This window comes from Chelonia mydas, chromosome 4 (assembly GCF_015237465.2).
Source record: "Chelonia mydas isolate rCheMyd1 chromosome 4, rCheMyd1.pri.v2, whole genome shotgun sequence".
Lineage (NCBI taxonomy): Eukaryota > Metazoa > Chordata > Testudines > Cheloniidae > Chelonia > Chelonia mydas.
This window is the reverse complement of record NC_057852.1, coordinates 41,083,013-41,101,182: the sequence shown is the minus strand read 5'-3', so window position 1 is coordinate 41,101,182 and position 18,170 is coordinate 41,083,013.

Below are 18,170 nucleotides of genomic sequence, written 5' to 3'. Positions count from 1 at the left end.
TTTCTGCCCCTGGCTATACATGCCCAACTTCCTCTGAAGTCTGTTGGATTTGTGCATCTGTCTGAGGAGATTATCTGATCCTAGCTTTTGGTTTTCATGTTTCCAACCGGCAGGAAATCGCTCTGTAAGGCTTTTGTACATTTATATTGTGATTGGAGAATGCAGCTTAGTGATGTTAGTTTGTTCTCATATACTGTACATTAACTGGGGGAAATTGTCTGGTCAGTGATATGAGAGTCTGTTCTTTGACAGATTCTGTAACTGAAAAGCACCCTGTTATTTGTAGCTTTGCTTGAGTCTTTTTGTTTACTTGCACTGATAAATTCAAGGACAGACTTTGACCAAAAATATTCGTAGTTATATTGTCAAATTTTCAAGTGAACGCTGCTTTGTGTACTGCTTATTCTCTTATCATAAAGCATAGTGTATAAAGAACTGAATATGTGGCACTGTTTAAATTTTACAGTAAAAATGATCTGCTGTAGCATTGTTCACATTGTGATGCTCCTAATGGTGGTGCAAGAGCGTAAATACCAACCTCAGGGCAGACTGTTAAGAAAACAGGGCACAAAACCCAAATTGTTTGAGTTCTTAACTTATATTTCACCAACACAACTGCACCAAGTGCAAACTCCTCAGGCACTTCAACAGCTTTAACAGAGTCTTAGACAGTTCCCTTGGGTGCTCTGGTCTGTCTTGCCACCCAGGTGAGTGCATTGCTGTGATAGATGGCCCTTTAAACCAAGAATCACAGCAATATTCAGATTACTCCCAGTCCCAAAGGACCAGTCATTTACCCCAGATCAATTGCGCTTTAGGTCTCACACCAAGGATAATGCTTGTAGCCAATCCTATAGTAAAGGATTTACTAAATATTTATTAAATAGGAAAAGGATATTAGACACTTATTTACAAGATTAAGGCAAGCAAATATAGACACACTGAGTTACAGCCTTAGGTTATAAAGGTAATTGAGGCTTCTATAATCAGCAAGATTTGTCCTTTGGGGTAACCTAGGCTAAGCAGCTGGGGATCTCTTGCTTATGCCTCGAAACCCCTTGCTTCCCAGAGTCCCAGCAACATAGAGAATATTAGTTCCTTTTGTTTGAGGTTTTTATCTTCCTCCGGCCACGTGCTCTCTGCTTATGGGAGTATGGGTGAACCACTGGCTTGGGGAGGCTAGCGCCCAGCCCCGCCTCATCTGCCTGAAGCGCTGCCCCTTCTATGCCCTCCCCCAGCCCCCCGCCGGAGCCCAGAGCCTGGAGCTCCAGGAGGGCAGGCAGTGTGGCCCAAGCCCCCTTCCCTCCTGCAGTGCTGGCAGGGTGGGTGGCATAGCCCCAGCCCCAGGCCACCAGCTCCAGCACATGGGAAGAGCTGACTCGCAGTAGAGCGAGAAGCAGGAGTGGGACTGGGGGTGGAGCATAGGTGGGGCCATGCCTGGCTGTTTGGGGAGGCTCAGCCTCCCCCAGCCTATGATAGCCCCACCCCATGTATGGGAGGAGTCCACTAGCAAGATTCATCTTCATGGGGAGGAGAGCAGAACAAGAATAAGAGTTTTTTGGCCTTTGGTTGACAATTCTTCAATACAGATGTAGGGAGTTTCTAGGTGTTACATCCAACCACAGCCTGTCTGATATGAATGGGTCTCCTCTTTTGGGAGGGGCATAATAATTTCTGAGAAGAGCAGCTCTTCACCTCTCCTGTACAGTGATTCATAGAGTCACAGAGGCTCACATTAGAACCACTCACTCTACACTCACTTATTTGCAATATCTGCATTCCATATTGTAATGTAATAGCATTACAGTATGGGATACAGATATTACAAGTAAGAGTAATGCATGCAGCAACTCACAAGCATTTAATAGAGCCCAAACACGAAACACTTTCTTGTAATTCTAATATCTATCCTATCAATACTAACATGGGTGGTGGGTGGAGCCCCCCCTTTGGAGAGGCTAGCCCCTGGCCCCGCCCCTTTCACCTGCACCCTCCCTGTGGCTGAGGAGCCCTTACCCCCGTGGCTGGAGCCACAAGCCCCTGCCCGGAGACCCCCCTCCCCAGTCACAGAAGCCCCAGGCCAGTGGAAACCCTGGCCTCTCCCCATCACCCATGAACACTAACCCACAAGTGAATGAGATAGATTCTAGCTATGTATCTGTCAGTGTCCATCTGAGACATGGGGACCTGGGCATGATCTACCAGTGTCACACACATCGGTAATATTAGTACCAGACATATTCCAGAACTGCTTTGTGTTAAAGATTCTCAGCATCAACTGGCCTGACTTTCTCCAGGACCGAAGTTCTGTTAAAAGTACTAGTTGCTGCTGTTATCCTGAAAGATGTGATTTGGATGAGACCCTATATAAAAAAAAAAAGAAAAGAAAGGGAGACCACAAAGCTCTAATGACTTTTGAAAGCTGGCAGATTATGTAGGACAGTGATATGTGGTTAACAAATTTAGATTAACTGCAATACAAACAATGACAGATTTTGTCAGATTTAATATCCCAAAAAGTCAGTGTATGTCTGATACCTCGTTCTGAGAAAACCAGTGTAATCAGTTTGAGGACATGGGGTGGAATCCTGGCCTCACTGAATTCAGTGGCCAAACTTCTATAGACTTCTATGGGGCTTGAATTTCACCTATGGATTTTAAGATAATTGGACCAAGGGTATTAAGGACACAGGAATTGCTATATTGGATGGTCTAGCTAGTCATGTACCCTGTCCCTCACAATGGCTAGTACCATAGGCATTGATCCGTAGGTGCTCAAGGAGTCAAGCACCCACCAAAAAAAAATAGGGGGTGCTCAGCACCGGCAGGGCCGGATTAATCTTTTGTGGGCTCCTACACCTGGAACATGGCCTTACCTCCTGCTCCGCCCACATGCTGCCCCCAAAGCCCCCCCTCAGCTTCTTTGCCCCAAGGCCCCACCTGCTGCTCCGCCCCAAGGCCCTGCCCCCACTAGACCACTTCCCCCTAGGCCCTGCCCACAGGGCTGGATTAATTTTTGTGGGCCCCAACACCCTGACCGTGGCCCTGCTCCCCATTCCATGCATGCTCTGCCCAAGGCCCTGCCCCCAACTGGCCTCTTCCCCCTGAAGCTCTGCCTGCAGCTTGCACGGGGGAGGAGGAATGGAGGGGAGCCCCCTCTGGCAAAACAAAAGTCAACACCTGTGGCCAGTACCAAATAGTTCCAGGGAAAGTTCAAGAAACACCTGCCCCAGGGTGATAGGGTGTCCACCCCAGCCCCTGAAGGGGTTAAGGTGGTGAGCTGGGCCAATAAACCACCTAGGCTACACCTGGAGGAGGAGCCCAGGTGCAATGAGGGCTAATTAAAGGATGAAGCTCACCTGAACAGCAGCAGGTAGGGCTTGGATAAAACCAGGTAGCTGAGGGCAGAAATAGGTTCTAGAGAGGCAGTCTGTAGTTACTCTCTCTGAGGCTAGGAAGTAAGAGTATGCTCAGAGGTGAATAGAGCAGCAACCTGATAGAGGTAATGTAGGAAGTAGTTTGGGGAAACAGCAGCAAGCTGTGGGGCAGTGCAGACCTTAACTGCTGGTTGTAGGGTACCTGGGCTGGAACCTGGAGAAGAGAGTGGGCCTAGGTTCCCCTACCAGCAGTACTACTGAGGGGGAGTGAATTGACAAACTGCCTGAGATGGCTGGTATAGAGAGACTTTGGTACATGAACCCTCTTGGAGGGGAAAACTACAGTGATCTGGCTAGAGGACCAAGCCACAAAGAGGAGGTAGTTGAGTTGTATGTGAGAAAGAGAGACACACACACACGTAGTGAACGCAGGCAGAAAAGGGTGTCACACTAACAGAACTAATCCCCAGTTGTAGCCACAAGGAGGTGCTCCAGGGGTGAATAGAGCACCCTGTGACACCAGGGGAAGTTTCTTTCTAACCCCTGTTAATTAGAAACTGGCTTATGCTTTTAACCTGGAAGCGTTATATACTTCTAAAGGTCTTGGGTTTTTTATCCTACTATTATAACTACTTATAGTTTTGTTCATAAAAATGTCCAGTTTTTATCTGAATCCTGATTAAAAATGAAGTCAGGAACTTACCTTGTGACCATGAATTCCATAGGCTAATTGTGTGGCATGCAGAAGTACATCTAGTGCTATCCCACTGATGCAATTACCAACGGTTTAATTCTTTGGTATAGAGGACTGATTGATTTTTATGCAGTCAATCTGGGCATTACTAATCACCACTTACCTTTCTGACTAATGTACAACATGACTAGAAGCTAATTTTGTGCTTATTAAGAGTTTTTAATAAGGCAGGAATATCTTAAAAGTTCCATTATTGAAAATGTTTAACTCTTAATAGGTTAGTAATCCTATTGATTTAAATCAAACTACTTATATGCATAAAGTTACTCCATGTAGGATGGAATTCACAAAATATTTAGGTACCTAAACATCAGACAGTGCTAAACCTGAAGTTTTAGATGCCTAAGTCCTGGTGTTAGGCTCTACTGTGATCCAGGAATCTCCCACAGAATATTTTAGGTGCCTAAACTCACTTAAATCTTCAATTTTCAGGGTAAAAGTGGCCTAGGTTTCCACTCTGAGCATGTGCACTGGTGCCTCAATACAGCCATCTAGATGTCCTATCACCTGCCTAAGCCCCAGAGCAATTCACAAATGGAGGGAAGATAGGTGTCAACCTGCCTAACTTGCATGCAGGGCCTGATCTGGTAGGCAACCCCTAAGCACACCTATCAGAGTGAGTCCCATTCAAAATCTGAATGCTGCAGGAGAATAGGCATTACCACTCACTTTATAACTTGCAATTCAGTGGTTAGAGCATGTACCTGGAATGTGGGAGGCCTAGGTTCAATCCCCCCACTGTCTAGGTGGAGAAAGGATTTGAACAGGTGTCTCCTACTTCTTAAAGTGCTGTCACTGTGACCTATTGTGAGGTGGGGCTCTCCATCTTTCCTGTTAAAGTTGTTTTGCTTTGGATTAAATATTTAGTCAGTGGGCTAGAGAGAGTTGCTGTACCCTAGTGGTTAGGGCACCCGCCTTGGGGAGACGGGGTCCAGATCCCTGTGTTCCAATGACTCTTGAATTATTTATCCAAACTGGAACAGCTTCAACAGCATTGATTGTGAGGGAGCCACATCAGAATATCCCAGGGATTAGAGCACCCACCCGAGAGATGGGACACTTGGTGAAATCCCTTCCCCTCAGGCAGGGGTGGGACCTGAACCTGCATCCCCCACATCCCGGGTAAATGGTCTAACTACTAGGCTACAAGTTATAAGCAGCAGCTCCTCCTCTGGCTGTTTTGCGTGGCAGCAGGCACCTTTCTAACTCATTATCACATGAAATACCTTAGATGCCTAAGCGGCCTGACTCCAGGAGGGGGGTCCTGGTTGTGGATCACTAACAGAGACAGTATCAGGGGTAGCCGTGTTAGTCTGTATCCACAAAAAAAACAAGGAGTCCGGTGGCACCTTAAAGACTAACAAATTTATTTGGGCATAAGCTTTCGTGGGTAAAAAACCCACTTCTTCAGATGCATGGAGTGAAAATTACAGATGCAGACATTATTATACTGTCACATGAAGGGAAGGGAGAACCAGTGTTGACAGGGCCAATTCGATCAGGGTGGATGTAGTCCACTCCCAATAATTGAGGGGGAGGTGTCAATTCCAGGAGAGGCAAAGCTGCTTTTGTAGTGAGCCAGCCACTCTCAGTCCCTATTCAAGCCAAAATTAATGTTGTTAAATTTGCAAATGAATTTTAGTTCTGCAGTTTCTCTTTGAAGTCTGTTTTTTGAAGCTTTTTTGTTTAAGTATGGCTACTTTTAAATCTGTTATAGAATGTCCAGGAAGATTGAAGTGTTCTCTTACTGGCTTTTGTATGTTACCATTCCTGATGTCCGATTTGTGTCCCTTTATTCTTTGGCCAAACCGGACAGTCTCTACGTAAAAGAATAAAGGGACACAAATCGGACATCAGAGAGAGGTGCTTAAATCCAGGTTACAGGAAGATGCCTATCTCAGTCAGTGTGGCAAGATTTAGCATACATGCCTGTCATTGGCATCTCCCATTGACCAGTTTAGGTAGCATTCTGGCTTTTGTGGGCTGCAGTCTAAGGCCCCTATCTCTCCCCATTCACTGTATAGGCTTTGTGAATCAGTCTTTTTTTTTTTTCCAGTGATTTTTCTAAGTGCCTGAAAGTTAGGTACTGACACTGAGCATCAAATGTCCTAAGATCATTTGTGAATCTAGCTTGTAGATAAGTGTTTACAGGAGTGGGTCATCTGTTTCACTTTGTAAAAACCATAGCAAATTGACTAATTTCATTTCAAGTTTTTCAGTGTTGGGTGACTGGGCAACTTAATTTGGATGAGTGAAATGTGTGATGGGGTAGAGGTAGCTAACAGCTGGTCAGGTAAGGTTAGATAGTGCTTGGGCTCCCAATAAACTCCAGCTGAGGCTCATAAGGCAGTAGACTGAAGACAGACATAAGTGGTAAGTTGGAATGAGTTGAGTTTTTCTGTGGCAGGAATAGCTTCCTTTTCCCTGACTTGTAAAAATAAGAAACCCTACAAGAGCAGGCAGACTATTTTGGAACAAGATCAAATCAACTGAAACTGCTCTTTATGCATGCTTGGGGAGTGCAGGGTTTGTTAAGCCCCAAAGACGATAACCAAATCTGGACATATGTTGTATGAAAAGATGGAAGAAAATATGTGCTGCTAGCATAGACAAATTGGAAGTGGAAGTAAGCTGGGAGAAGACCACATCTCCTGTAATTGCACTGAAGAGAACATATACAGGATGGTGAAAGTTGTAGGGGGAAATGGACATGCTACCTAATTTCCCCTGCACTGGCTGTGTTTGTCAGCAATCAAACGTAACCTGTAAGGATACTTTTTTCTTTTTTTAAAGCCTGTTAGTCTCAAGCCTGAATAGGCCCTGAAACTTGATAGAGAAGGAATCCCTGAGATCAGTACCGGGAAGGAGGAAATTCTTGTGTCGTGTCCAAGATGCATAGATTTTTGTTTGTTAAATACTAAAGCAAAGTACTAAGGCAATTACTCCGAAACTATAAAGTTCCTTCTCATTGGGAAGGAAGGATATAATGTTGGCTCATTTCACAGTAGGAGAGTATTAAAGCACTCCAAATGGTTACTGAAGACTGAATAGGGGCTTAGTGATTTTTGAAGACTCAGCTGGCTGAAATATGCTGCTGCCTGACAAAGTTCTAACATAAGGTAACTGTCTAAAATTTTCACATAATGGGATGGGCACTGAATTTGAGGAAAGATGAGAGCATTACTGGGTAGCATGGTAAAGATAAGAGCATGATAGACGTCTGCCCAGTATGCCAGAACAGGTAAAACAAGCTAATAGAATTTTGAGCTGTATTAAAAGGGGATCGAAAAATACCCTAATCCAGAATACATTTCAGTGACTTTGGGTATATGTAAAAACTGAACACTCTTATATGGAGTCTTTTATTCTATCATGGTTAGCTTCTGTAGCAGCCGTACCCTTTAAAGGAAGAAAGCAGTTAACCACACTTAACTCGTGATAGTTAAGTGTGGTTGCTCTTAATTCTTACACTTAAAAATCACTTCCCCAGTGCTTCACCAACACATAGCCCGTAGGTGCTTCAGAGCAGGGAATGCATCCAAGGGCAAGATCCTACAAGAAGCCCTGTGTATGAGACACCTACTTCTGTGTGAAACCCCACTGACATCAGAGAGGCTCCACAAGGGGGCAAAGTTCCATCTTTGTGGATCCATTTGCAAGGCCAGGGCTGAAAACAAGACACAATGCAATCATTCAGGTAAAAGAGGCCATGGGAAGCAATAATTGATGACTGGGATTCATGTAAGAAAGGTTTGCAGCAATGACTTGAATGCTTAGTGTGTGAGACTGCAAAACCCACAATTATTTAGCTCTGAAAAGGAAAGAGCTAGAAGTATTATTTATACTATACCCTTCATAATCTTACATCCTAGTTAAATCCCTATCTTCTTTCCTGTTGGGTCCACCAAAGCTATTGGCAGGTAAAATAAATAAGAAGAAATGCTACTTAACACAATGCATTACTAGCCTGTGGAACTCAAACAAATGTTGTAGGTGGCAATAAAAAAAAAGGTTGATAATGCTATGACTGTAGGGATGTTTTGAACCACCTTAAGCGGTGGGAAGTCTTATGTAAACTGCCTTCCCTGGATCCCACCATGCTGGCTTGTAGATCCTTGAATCTTTAATGGGCTAGAGCTTGATCCACAAAGGTTACAACACTTAGGTGCCTGCTGTCTATTGAAATCCTCCACCCTGAGTTAGGCATTCAGGCTCCCTGTACAAAGCAAGGTAAGAGTTAGGCACCTAGGAAAGGGATTCACAGATGCCAGCAAGCTGAGTAGGGAGTAGCCCAAGGGTATGTCTCCACTTCAAGTTGGGGGTGTGATTACCAGCTCAGAGATGTGCTCGTGGTAGCTCTGACTGGGCTAAATATAACATGTAGCCACCCTGACAGTAGGCGCTAGCCATCCCAATATATGCCTCTTGTCTCATAGACATAGACCCTAAGCTAGTCAAGAGGAAATGCCAGGGAGAGGGCTCTGACATAAGCATTGCCCCTCAAAGGGAGGAAGGAATCTAATTCTGGGTGGGAGGGAAGTACCTTTCTCTGCTTAGGATTCACATCCATGAACCCTCTCCTGGTGTCAGACATTTAAGCCAGGTCATGCTGCTCTCATGAAACATCAGAACGAGAGAGAGACCCCCCACACATTATAGCACTGTAGTTAGGGAATTCACCTGGCATGTGAGCCCCCAAGTTAGAGTCCCTGCTCTAAATCAGGAAGAGTGGAGATTTGAAGACCGGACCCGCCACATCCCAGGTGAATGGCCTAACCACTGGGCTACTGGGTATTCAAGAACACAGCCCCAGCCCACAAAAATCCCCAATCTGGCTGCCTCCAGCTATCCTTTGGGCAGGTTAGGCATGCTCTGAACACACCTACTAGACAGGGCTCTGCAGGGGAGAGAGGCAGGGGAACACCTGGTTTGAAAATACCACTGGGATTTAGGCATGCATGAGGGCTCTGAGCAGTTTAGTGACATTAGGACTTAGGTTTCAGAGTGGTAGCCGTGTTAGTCTGTATCATCAGAAAGAATGAGGAGTACTTGTGGCACCTTAAAGACTAACACATTTATTTGAGCATCAGCTTTCGTGGGCTAAAGCCCACTTCATCAGATGTATGCCGTGGAAAATACAGTAGGAAGGTACACACACACACACACACACAGAGAACATGAAAAAATGGGGGTTACCATACCAACTCTTAACGAGAACAATCAATTAAGGTGGGCTATTATCAGCAGGAGAAAAAAACCCCCACCTTTTGTAGTGATAATCAGGATGACCCATTTCAAACAGTTGACAAGAAGGTGTGAGTAACAGTAGGAGGAAAATTAGCATGGGGAAATAGTTTTTAGTTTGTGTAATGACTCATCCACTCCCAGTCTTTATTCAAGCCTAATTTAATGGTGTCCAGTTTGCAGATTAATTCCAGTTCTGCTGTTTCTCGTTGGAGTCTGTTTTTGAAGTTTTTTTTTGTTGAGTAATTGCGACTTTTAGGTCTGTAATTGAGTGTCCATGGAGGTTGAAGTGTTCTCCTACTGGTTTTTGAATGTTATAATTCTTGACATCTGATTTGTGTCCATTTAGTCTTTTGCATTGAGACTGTCCGGTTTGGCCACTGTACATGGCAGAGGGGCATTTCTGGTGACTTTTGTGCATGCCCACCAGCAGAATCTTAAGTGCCAGGGGAATTTATGCACCTATAGGATTAGTTGACAAGTGAGTGGGGGTTTTGAGGATCTCAGTGGTCTCTAACTGCTGGACTTGAGTGCCTAAGTGCCTTTGTGGATCCTAGCCCATATTCTGAGGCCATGCAGTAGCTTTCCATTTGTTGGTTTGTTTTCTTTTGTCTGGACAGAGTTGCCTGCCAGTTCTTTTTGAAGCTGAAAGTGGCTTTTTAAAAATCTAAATCAAAATACATTTCCTGAAGTGTTTTGAATGGCAGCATGTTAATCTGTTTCAAATACCCTGTAGTTTCACTGTCAGTTCAGAAATACAGCACTTGGCAGTTTAGCGACATATCCCCAAGAAGCAGAATCTTATAAAAATGGAAATTGCAATAGGTTTTATTCATCTGCTTCAGTATTTTTCCAATAGATTTTCAGATTATGTGGTTTAAACTAAATTCTTGACTTCTTCTAACCACAACTTCTACTGAAGGCTAGGAGGGTTATAATAATTACCTAGTGTTACCCATAATGTTCTACCTGGCCAAATGCAGATAGTTAAAACACTTGATGGCATTGTGATGATTCTTGGGGTCCCCAGGACTGAGTCACTTTGTTACGCCGCCTCTACCCCCAGTGAGAAGACTTGTTTGAGCTTACATGGATGCCAGCTCCCTAACACCTCCAGTCTATTAGCCACCCATTCTCTTCTGAGCAATCCCAGACCTTCTCAGCTGGCATTGAGGGTGTGGCACTGTGGGCTTTCACCTGCCTGCCCTGTAACCCTGGGTGCTTCTGTGCTACGCAGCTTTGGTTCAGTGCCCTGACAGGCTGCTCCCAGCAAAATGGCCTCACCCTGTTTTCCACTAGCCTGGTTACTCCTTGCAGGGCATCCTCCAGTCTGGAGTCTCCCCTGCAGTGTCCAGTCTCTCTCACCGGGCCCTCTCAGAAGTTAAGTTGGCTGCCTCTGCAGAGACAGAATGCACACCAGCCTGCTAGGTTACCTAAGGACTTTACATTTCAGTTTAATACACAGCACTGAGATGGTTCTACAATAAAACTCAAATCCGTTTATTAACAAAGAACAGATATTTAAGTGACACAAATAGACGAGACAGATATGCTTACAAGTAAAACAAAATACACTTTCTAGTGACAAACTTAATTTTAGCAAGTTACAATCTTTATCTACACCTGTAGTCTGTTTTCATCTCTTGCCTCCTGGGCGAAAAGGATCCATTTGTCATGAACTCTAGGAGACAAAGGAGAGCAGCACCCTCTGGTGATGGATACCGCTGAAGTCTTCCAGCAGTTCATCTTTCTTTTCAAAGTCAGGAAGACTTCGTGGGGGGCTGAACTTTGTGTCCACCAGGGAGCTGACACCATGTTAATTTTGACAGTCTCCTGTGAATATTTTTTTTGCAGTGCAAATGATCTTTCTATGATCCTCAGTGCAAATATATTCCATTGTTCTTGGCCACAGCTGGCTTTGTTTGTGATTCAGTCCAAAACTCAATGTGTTGGCTGTTCTTCTTTGTCTTGAAAAAACCTGTTTTGCCTTCTCTGTCTGTTTATAGACTCCAAAACATAATATCAGAGAGTAGCCATAATTTCACATGTTGCATAAGTGTCACACTGATACTAATGATAAGCTTGTTGTTAGCTTTCAAATGATATTACAAGACACTATGTTTACAAGGTGAGTAACTGGTTGGAGGGGATGTTGTATTGAGTATGAATGTTAAGTAGAGCATTATAGCTGGCTCTGCTTTTGGGATGGAGAAAGATTGTCTGTCTGTCATTGCATTCTAGATAATATAGACTATGGACAGAAAAGGGACCCTCTGTACATGGATAATGTAAACAAGAAAACATTGTATGAAACACCTTTCGCAGTGTTCATTCCGTGAGAGAGTCTGTCATATCAAAGTAAGCAGGAAGAATACACTGAGGCCCAGTGATGGTCATGAGAGGTGGTTGATTTTATAGCTCTTTTTTAATTCTTTTTACAACCTTCATAGGTTATTTACATTCAGTAAAGATTGCTTATATTGGCCCACAGGAAATTAGACTGAAAGCCGACCTTTTGGTTAAGGCTAACCTCCATGTCAATCCCAGTGACCTGTCAGGAAGGTTAACTGAGCAGCTACATTTTGTACAGATTGGTGAGAGTAATCAGCAAGGCCTGAGAGGAGGAGGCTATTGTAATCAAGAAAGGAGATAGCTAGAGCTATCATTCAGGCTCTCTTTGAGTGGCCAGAATGAAAGGATCAGACTTTAGAAATATTATGGAGGAAGGAATGGCAAGATTTGGACAAAGCCCAGATGTGCCAGATGAGGGACTGGGAAGATTCAAAGATAATCCCCATGTTATGGGTATGAGTGCCCCAGAAAAGGGTGGGGGAATGTGGGACAAATTGGGAGCCTAGTTTTGCCTGTGTGAAGTTTAAAGCTGATTAAACATCTCCTCTTGATGCCTCAGAGACAGGAGGAATTGTTAATTTCTTTAATGTACTAGGCCAATGCCTGCTAGAGTGACTGGTATGAGGATCTGTCAGGGGCCTTTTTTTAAAACTATTTTACTGGCTGGATCAGAGTGCAGTTAAAGTGTAGTCTTGCCAAGAAACCAAATGAAATTGTTTCTGATGCACTGGACTGACCAACCATCATCATCATGGGACCAGATCAGTGAGTCAAGGAGAAAGGGCAAGTCCTATGATATATCCGCAGTGGTGCAAGTAAACCAGTTCGGTCAGGTATGCTATACAATTAAGACATTTATTGCTGGTACACCATACTGGAAAAAGACACTTTCAAGAATGAATTGTAGAGCCATCCATGGATACAAATGTCTATTGGTGGACGCAGATATCTGTGGAAAGAAATCAGTATCCACTAAACTGCAGGGCTCTCCTGCTCCTTTTGTCACTGCAGTTCCGAGAACCTGGGGCTGCCACTCCCAGGAGCCAGTCCCCCGTGCCCGCAGCTCCTCCTACTGCCCCCAGCACTTCCACGCAGCTGCATCTCCTGTCTGGGATCTGTGCAGCCCCGCTGGAGGACAGGGCTGGGGGCAGGGCTGAGGGCGGTACTGCAATGCCAGAGGAGCTGCCGGCACAGGGCACTGGCTCCTGGGAGCAGTGGCTCCACATTCTGCTTCTTTTGCAGCTGTGGTTCCTGGGACAGCTCTGTGGTTCAGCGGATACCAATTTAGATTCATAGATATTAAGGTTAGAAGGGACCATTATGATCATCTAGTCTGACCTCCTGCACAATACAGGCCACAAATCTCACCCACCCACTCCTGCGACAAACCTCTTGCCCATGTCTGAGCTATTGAAGTCCTCAAATCATGGTTTAAAGACTTCAAGGAGCAGAGAATCCTCCAGCAAGTGACCCGTGCCCCATGCTACAGAGGAAGGCAAAAAACTCCAGGGCCTCTTCCAATCTGTCCTGGAGGAAAATTTCTTCCCGACCCCAAATATGGTGATCAGCTGAACCCTGAGCATGTGGGCAAGATTCACCAGCCAGATACCCAGGAAAGAATTCTCTGCAGTAACTCAGATCCCACCCCATCTAACATCCCATCACAGGCCATTGGGCCTATTTACCATGAATATTTGAAGATCAATTAATTGCCAAAATCATGTTATCCCATCATACCATCTCCTCCATAAAGTTATCAAGTTTAATCTTAAAGCCAGATAGGTCTTTTGCCCCCACTGCTTCCCTCGGAAGGCTATTCCAAAATTTCACTCCTCTGATGGTTAGAAACCTTCGTCTAATTTCAAGTCTTAACTTCCCAATGACCAGTTTATATCCATTTGTTCTTGTGTCCACATTGGTACTGAGCTTAAATAATTCCTCTCCCTCTCCGGTATTTATTCCTCTGATATATTTATAGACAGCAATCACATCTCCCCTCAACCTTCTTTTGATTAGGCTAAACAAGCCAAGCTCCTTGAGTCTCCTTTCATAAGACAGGTTTTCCATTCCTCGGATCATCCTAGTAACCCTTCTCTGTACCTGTTCCAGTTTGAATTCGTCCTTCTTAAACCTGGGAGACCAGAACTGCACACAGTAGTCCAGGTGAGGTCTCACCAGTGCCTTGTATAACGGTACTAACACCTCCTTATCTCTACTGGAAAAACCTTGCCTGATGCATCCCAAGACCGCATTAGCTTTTTTTCACGGCCATATCACATTGGCGGCTCATAGTCATCCTGTGGTCAACCAATACTCCAAGGTCCTTCTCTGTTACTTCTAATTGATGCGTCCCCAGCTCATAACTAAAATTCTTGTTATTAATTCCTAAATGCATGACCTTGCACTTCTCACTATTAAATTTCATCCTATTACTATTACTCCAATTTACAAGGTCATCCGGATCTTCCTGTAGGATATCCCGGTCTCTCTCTAAATTGGCAATACCTCCCAGATTGGATCATCCGCAAACTTTATTAGCACACTCCCACTTTTTGTGCTGAGGTCAGTAATAAAAAGATTAAATAAGATTGGTCCCAAAACTGATCCCTGAGGAACTCCACTGGTAACCTCCCTCCAGCCTGACCGTTCACCTTTCAGTATGACCCGCTGTAGTCTCCCTGTTAACCAATTCCTTATCCATCTTTCAATTTTCATATTGATCCCCATCTTTTCCAATTTAACTAACAATTCCCCATGTGGCACCGTATCAAATGCCTTACTGAAATCAAGGTAAATTAGATCCACTGCGCTTCCTTTGTCTAAAAAAATCTGTTCCTTTCTCAAAGGAGGAGATCAGGTTGGTTTGGCTAGATTAAGTAGATTAAGATGTTTGTACACCAATGCGAGGAGCCTAGGTAACAAAATGGAGGAACCAGAGCTACTGGTGCAGGAAGTGAAACCAGATATTATAGGGATAACAGAAACATGGTGGAATAGTAGTCATGACTGGACTACAGGTATTGAAGGGTATGTGCTGTTTAGGAGAGACAAATAAAGGTAAAGGTGGTAGAGTAGCATTGTATATCAATGATGAGGTAGAATGTAAAGAAATAAGAAGCGATGGAATGGATAAGAGAGTCCATCTGGGCATAAATCACATTGGGGAAGAAAACTACTAGAGCCTCCCCTGTGATAGTGCTTGGGGTGTGCTATAGATCGCTGGGATCTAATTTGGACATGGATAGAGCCCTCTTTAATGTTTTTTATGAAGTAAATAGTAATGGAAACTGCGTGATCATGGGAGACTAACTTCCCAGGTATAGACTGGAGGACAAGTGCTAGTAATAATAACAGGGCTCAGATTTTCCTAGATGCGATAGCTGATGGATTCCTTCAACAAGTAGTTGCTGAACCGACTAGAGGGGATGCCATTTTAGATTTGGTTTTGGTGAGCAGTGAGGACCTCATAGAAGAAATGGCTGTAGGGGACAATCTTGGTTCAAGTGATTATGAGCTAATTCAGTTCAAACTGAATGGAAGGACAAACAAATCTGCGAGTAGGATTTTTGATTTCAAAAGGGCTGACTTTCAAAAATTAAGGAAATTAGTTAGGGAAGTGGATTGGACTGAAGAACTTATGGATCTAAAAGGCAGAGGAGGCCTGGGATTACTTTAAGTCAAAGCTGCAGAAGCTATCGGAAGCCTGCATCCCAAGAAAGGGAAAAAAATTCATAGGCAGGAGTTGTAGACCAAGATGGATGAGCAAGCATCTCAGAGAGGTGATTAAGAAAAAGCAGAAAGCATACAGGGAGTGGAAGATGGGAGGGATCAGCAAGGAAAGCTACATTATTGAAGTCAAAACATGTAGGGAAAAAGTGAGAAAGGCCAAAAGCCATGTAGAGTTTGACCTTGCAAAGGGAATTAAAAGCAATAGTAAAAGGTTCTATAGCCATATAAATAAGAAGAAAACAAAGAAAGGAGTGGGACCGCTAAACACTGAGGATGGAGTAGAGGCTAAGGATAATCTAGGCATGGCCCAATATCTAAACAAATACTTTGCCTCAGTCTTTAATAAGGCTAATGAGGATCTTAGGGATAATAGTAGCATGACAAATGGGAATGAGGATATGGAGGTAGATATTACCACATCCGAGGTAAAATCAAAACTCGAACAGCTTAATGGGACTAAATCGGGGGGCCCAGATAATCTTCATCCAAGAATATTAAAGGAATTGGCACATGAAATTGCAAGCCCATTAGCAAGAATTTTTAATGAATCTGTGAACTCAGGGGTTGTACCATATGGTTGGAGAATTGCTAACATAGTTCCTTTTTTTCCTTTCTTAAAAATAACGTGATCCGGGTAACTACAGGCCTGTTAGTTTGACATCTGTAGTATGCAAGGTCTTGGAAAAATTTTTGAAGGAGAAAGTAGTTAAGGACATTGAGGTCAATGATAAATGGGACAAAATACAACATGGTTTTACAAATAGTAGATGTACAAACATCTTAATTTTTGGTGTTTGGCCTCGCTCACATTCTGTACCTAATTAGGCACAGTCATTCTACAGCCAGTATGACCTATTAGATTGGTATCCACACTGCCCTTCCTCCTCCTGTCCATTCTCCTACCCACGGCTGTATCTTTTCTTACTTTTTCTTCCCTCTCAATGCTAAAATCCATCTTGGAGATTACCTGGATATCTCCCAACCATCTCCCCCAGATTCCTAGTTTAAAGCTCTCTTAATCAGTTGTGCCAGCCTCCATCCTAGAAGTCTATTTCCTTCCCTACTCAGATGAAGTTCATCCCGAGAGAACTGTCCTCTGTTCACGAATGCCTCCCAGTGGCCATACATCCCAAAGCCCTCCTTATAGCACCACTGCCTAAGCCATCTGTTGATAGTCAGTCATAATCTTGTCACACCTTTGTTGCCCTTCTCTAGGAACAGGCAGAATCCCACTAAAGATCACCTGAGCCTCTATTTCCTTAAGCGTCTTCCCCAGCCTAGTATAGTCTCCCTTGATACATTCCAGCGAGAATCTACTGGTATCGTTTGTTCCCACATGAAGGATAATTAGGGGATTCTTTCCTGCTCCCTTTAGGATCCTTTTCAACCTCAGGTCTACATCCCATATCTTAGCACCTGGAAAACAGCACACCCTTCTATTCTCTGGATCAGCTCTGGTTACAGGCCTGTCTATTCTTCTCAGTAAAGAGTCCCCGATCACGTAGACCTGCCTTTTTCTGGTGACTGTGCTATTCTCCAGTCTATCCCCTGTTCCCTCTGGGTGCAAGTTCTTTCTATTCCTATTCTCCCTTGTAATTCTCTTCAACCCATCCTGTATCCTCCTGGGACTCATATTTGGTGTAGTCTCCATTGACTCTTCCCCTTTTCCTATAGGACTAGCTGCTCTTCTCTTCTTCCTTGCCCTTCCACTTTCAGTGACCACCAGCTGAGCCCCTTCTTCATTTTCAAACTCTGCAAACCTATTCTTGAGCTCTATTTCTCCTTCACTAGCCCGTCTTTTCCTCTGCCTGGTTCTTTTAGTCACATGCTTCCACTGTCCACTTTCCTCACCCAGCAGTCTCCCCTCAGAATTCCTCAGTCCTGCTTCCATCTGCAAGTCTGAGCTTTTCCCTTCAGCCTCCTCATATCTTTGCTCCATCATCCACTCAAAACCCCTTCAAAACTCAACCAGACTTTCCACCTGCATCTCCAATCCTTGGATCTTTTCCTCCACCAGCTCTATCAGATGGCATTTCAGGCAGACAAAACTCTTACCAGATACCCCCTCCAGGATCATGTACATACCACAGCTTCCACATCCAGTCATCTTCATTGTGTCTTCCACTACATGGGTCACTCCCACTGCTGCCTCTGTATCTGTCATTGCCTTCCTACCTAAATCCTGTTAATCTGGGAAACGCAAACCACACCAAAACACCACCACCCACAACAAAACCAAACCCCAAACAAGCACCACAAGACAAACTCCCCACTGAAACTCCCCTGTTTACACCTCTGTTTACTAGCTCCTGTGCCGCTGCCTGACTGGCTGGCTACCTTTATAGGACCCCTAGTCAGAGAAGCCCCGCCCCCTAATCAGGGCTCAGCTTCCCTCCCAGCACAAAGCCCCTGCAAGCCTCTACACATACAAATACAAAACCAAATACAAATACCTTCTCCTCCAACAGAACTCCCACTCAAACTCCCCTGTTTCCAGCTCTGTTTGCTGGCTCCTGTGCTGCTGCAGCTGTCTGGATTTCTACCCATGGATATCCGCGGATATCCACCTCCGTGGGTATAAATTTGTGTCCGTGCAGGACTCTAGTCACGAACACTTTTTGTGAGGGGGAGGCAGGGTCGTGGGGTCAGTATCATACTGGTAATAGTTAAAATCTACTTGCACCACTGTATATCAACCTTATTCTACTGTCAGA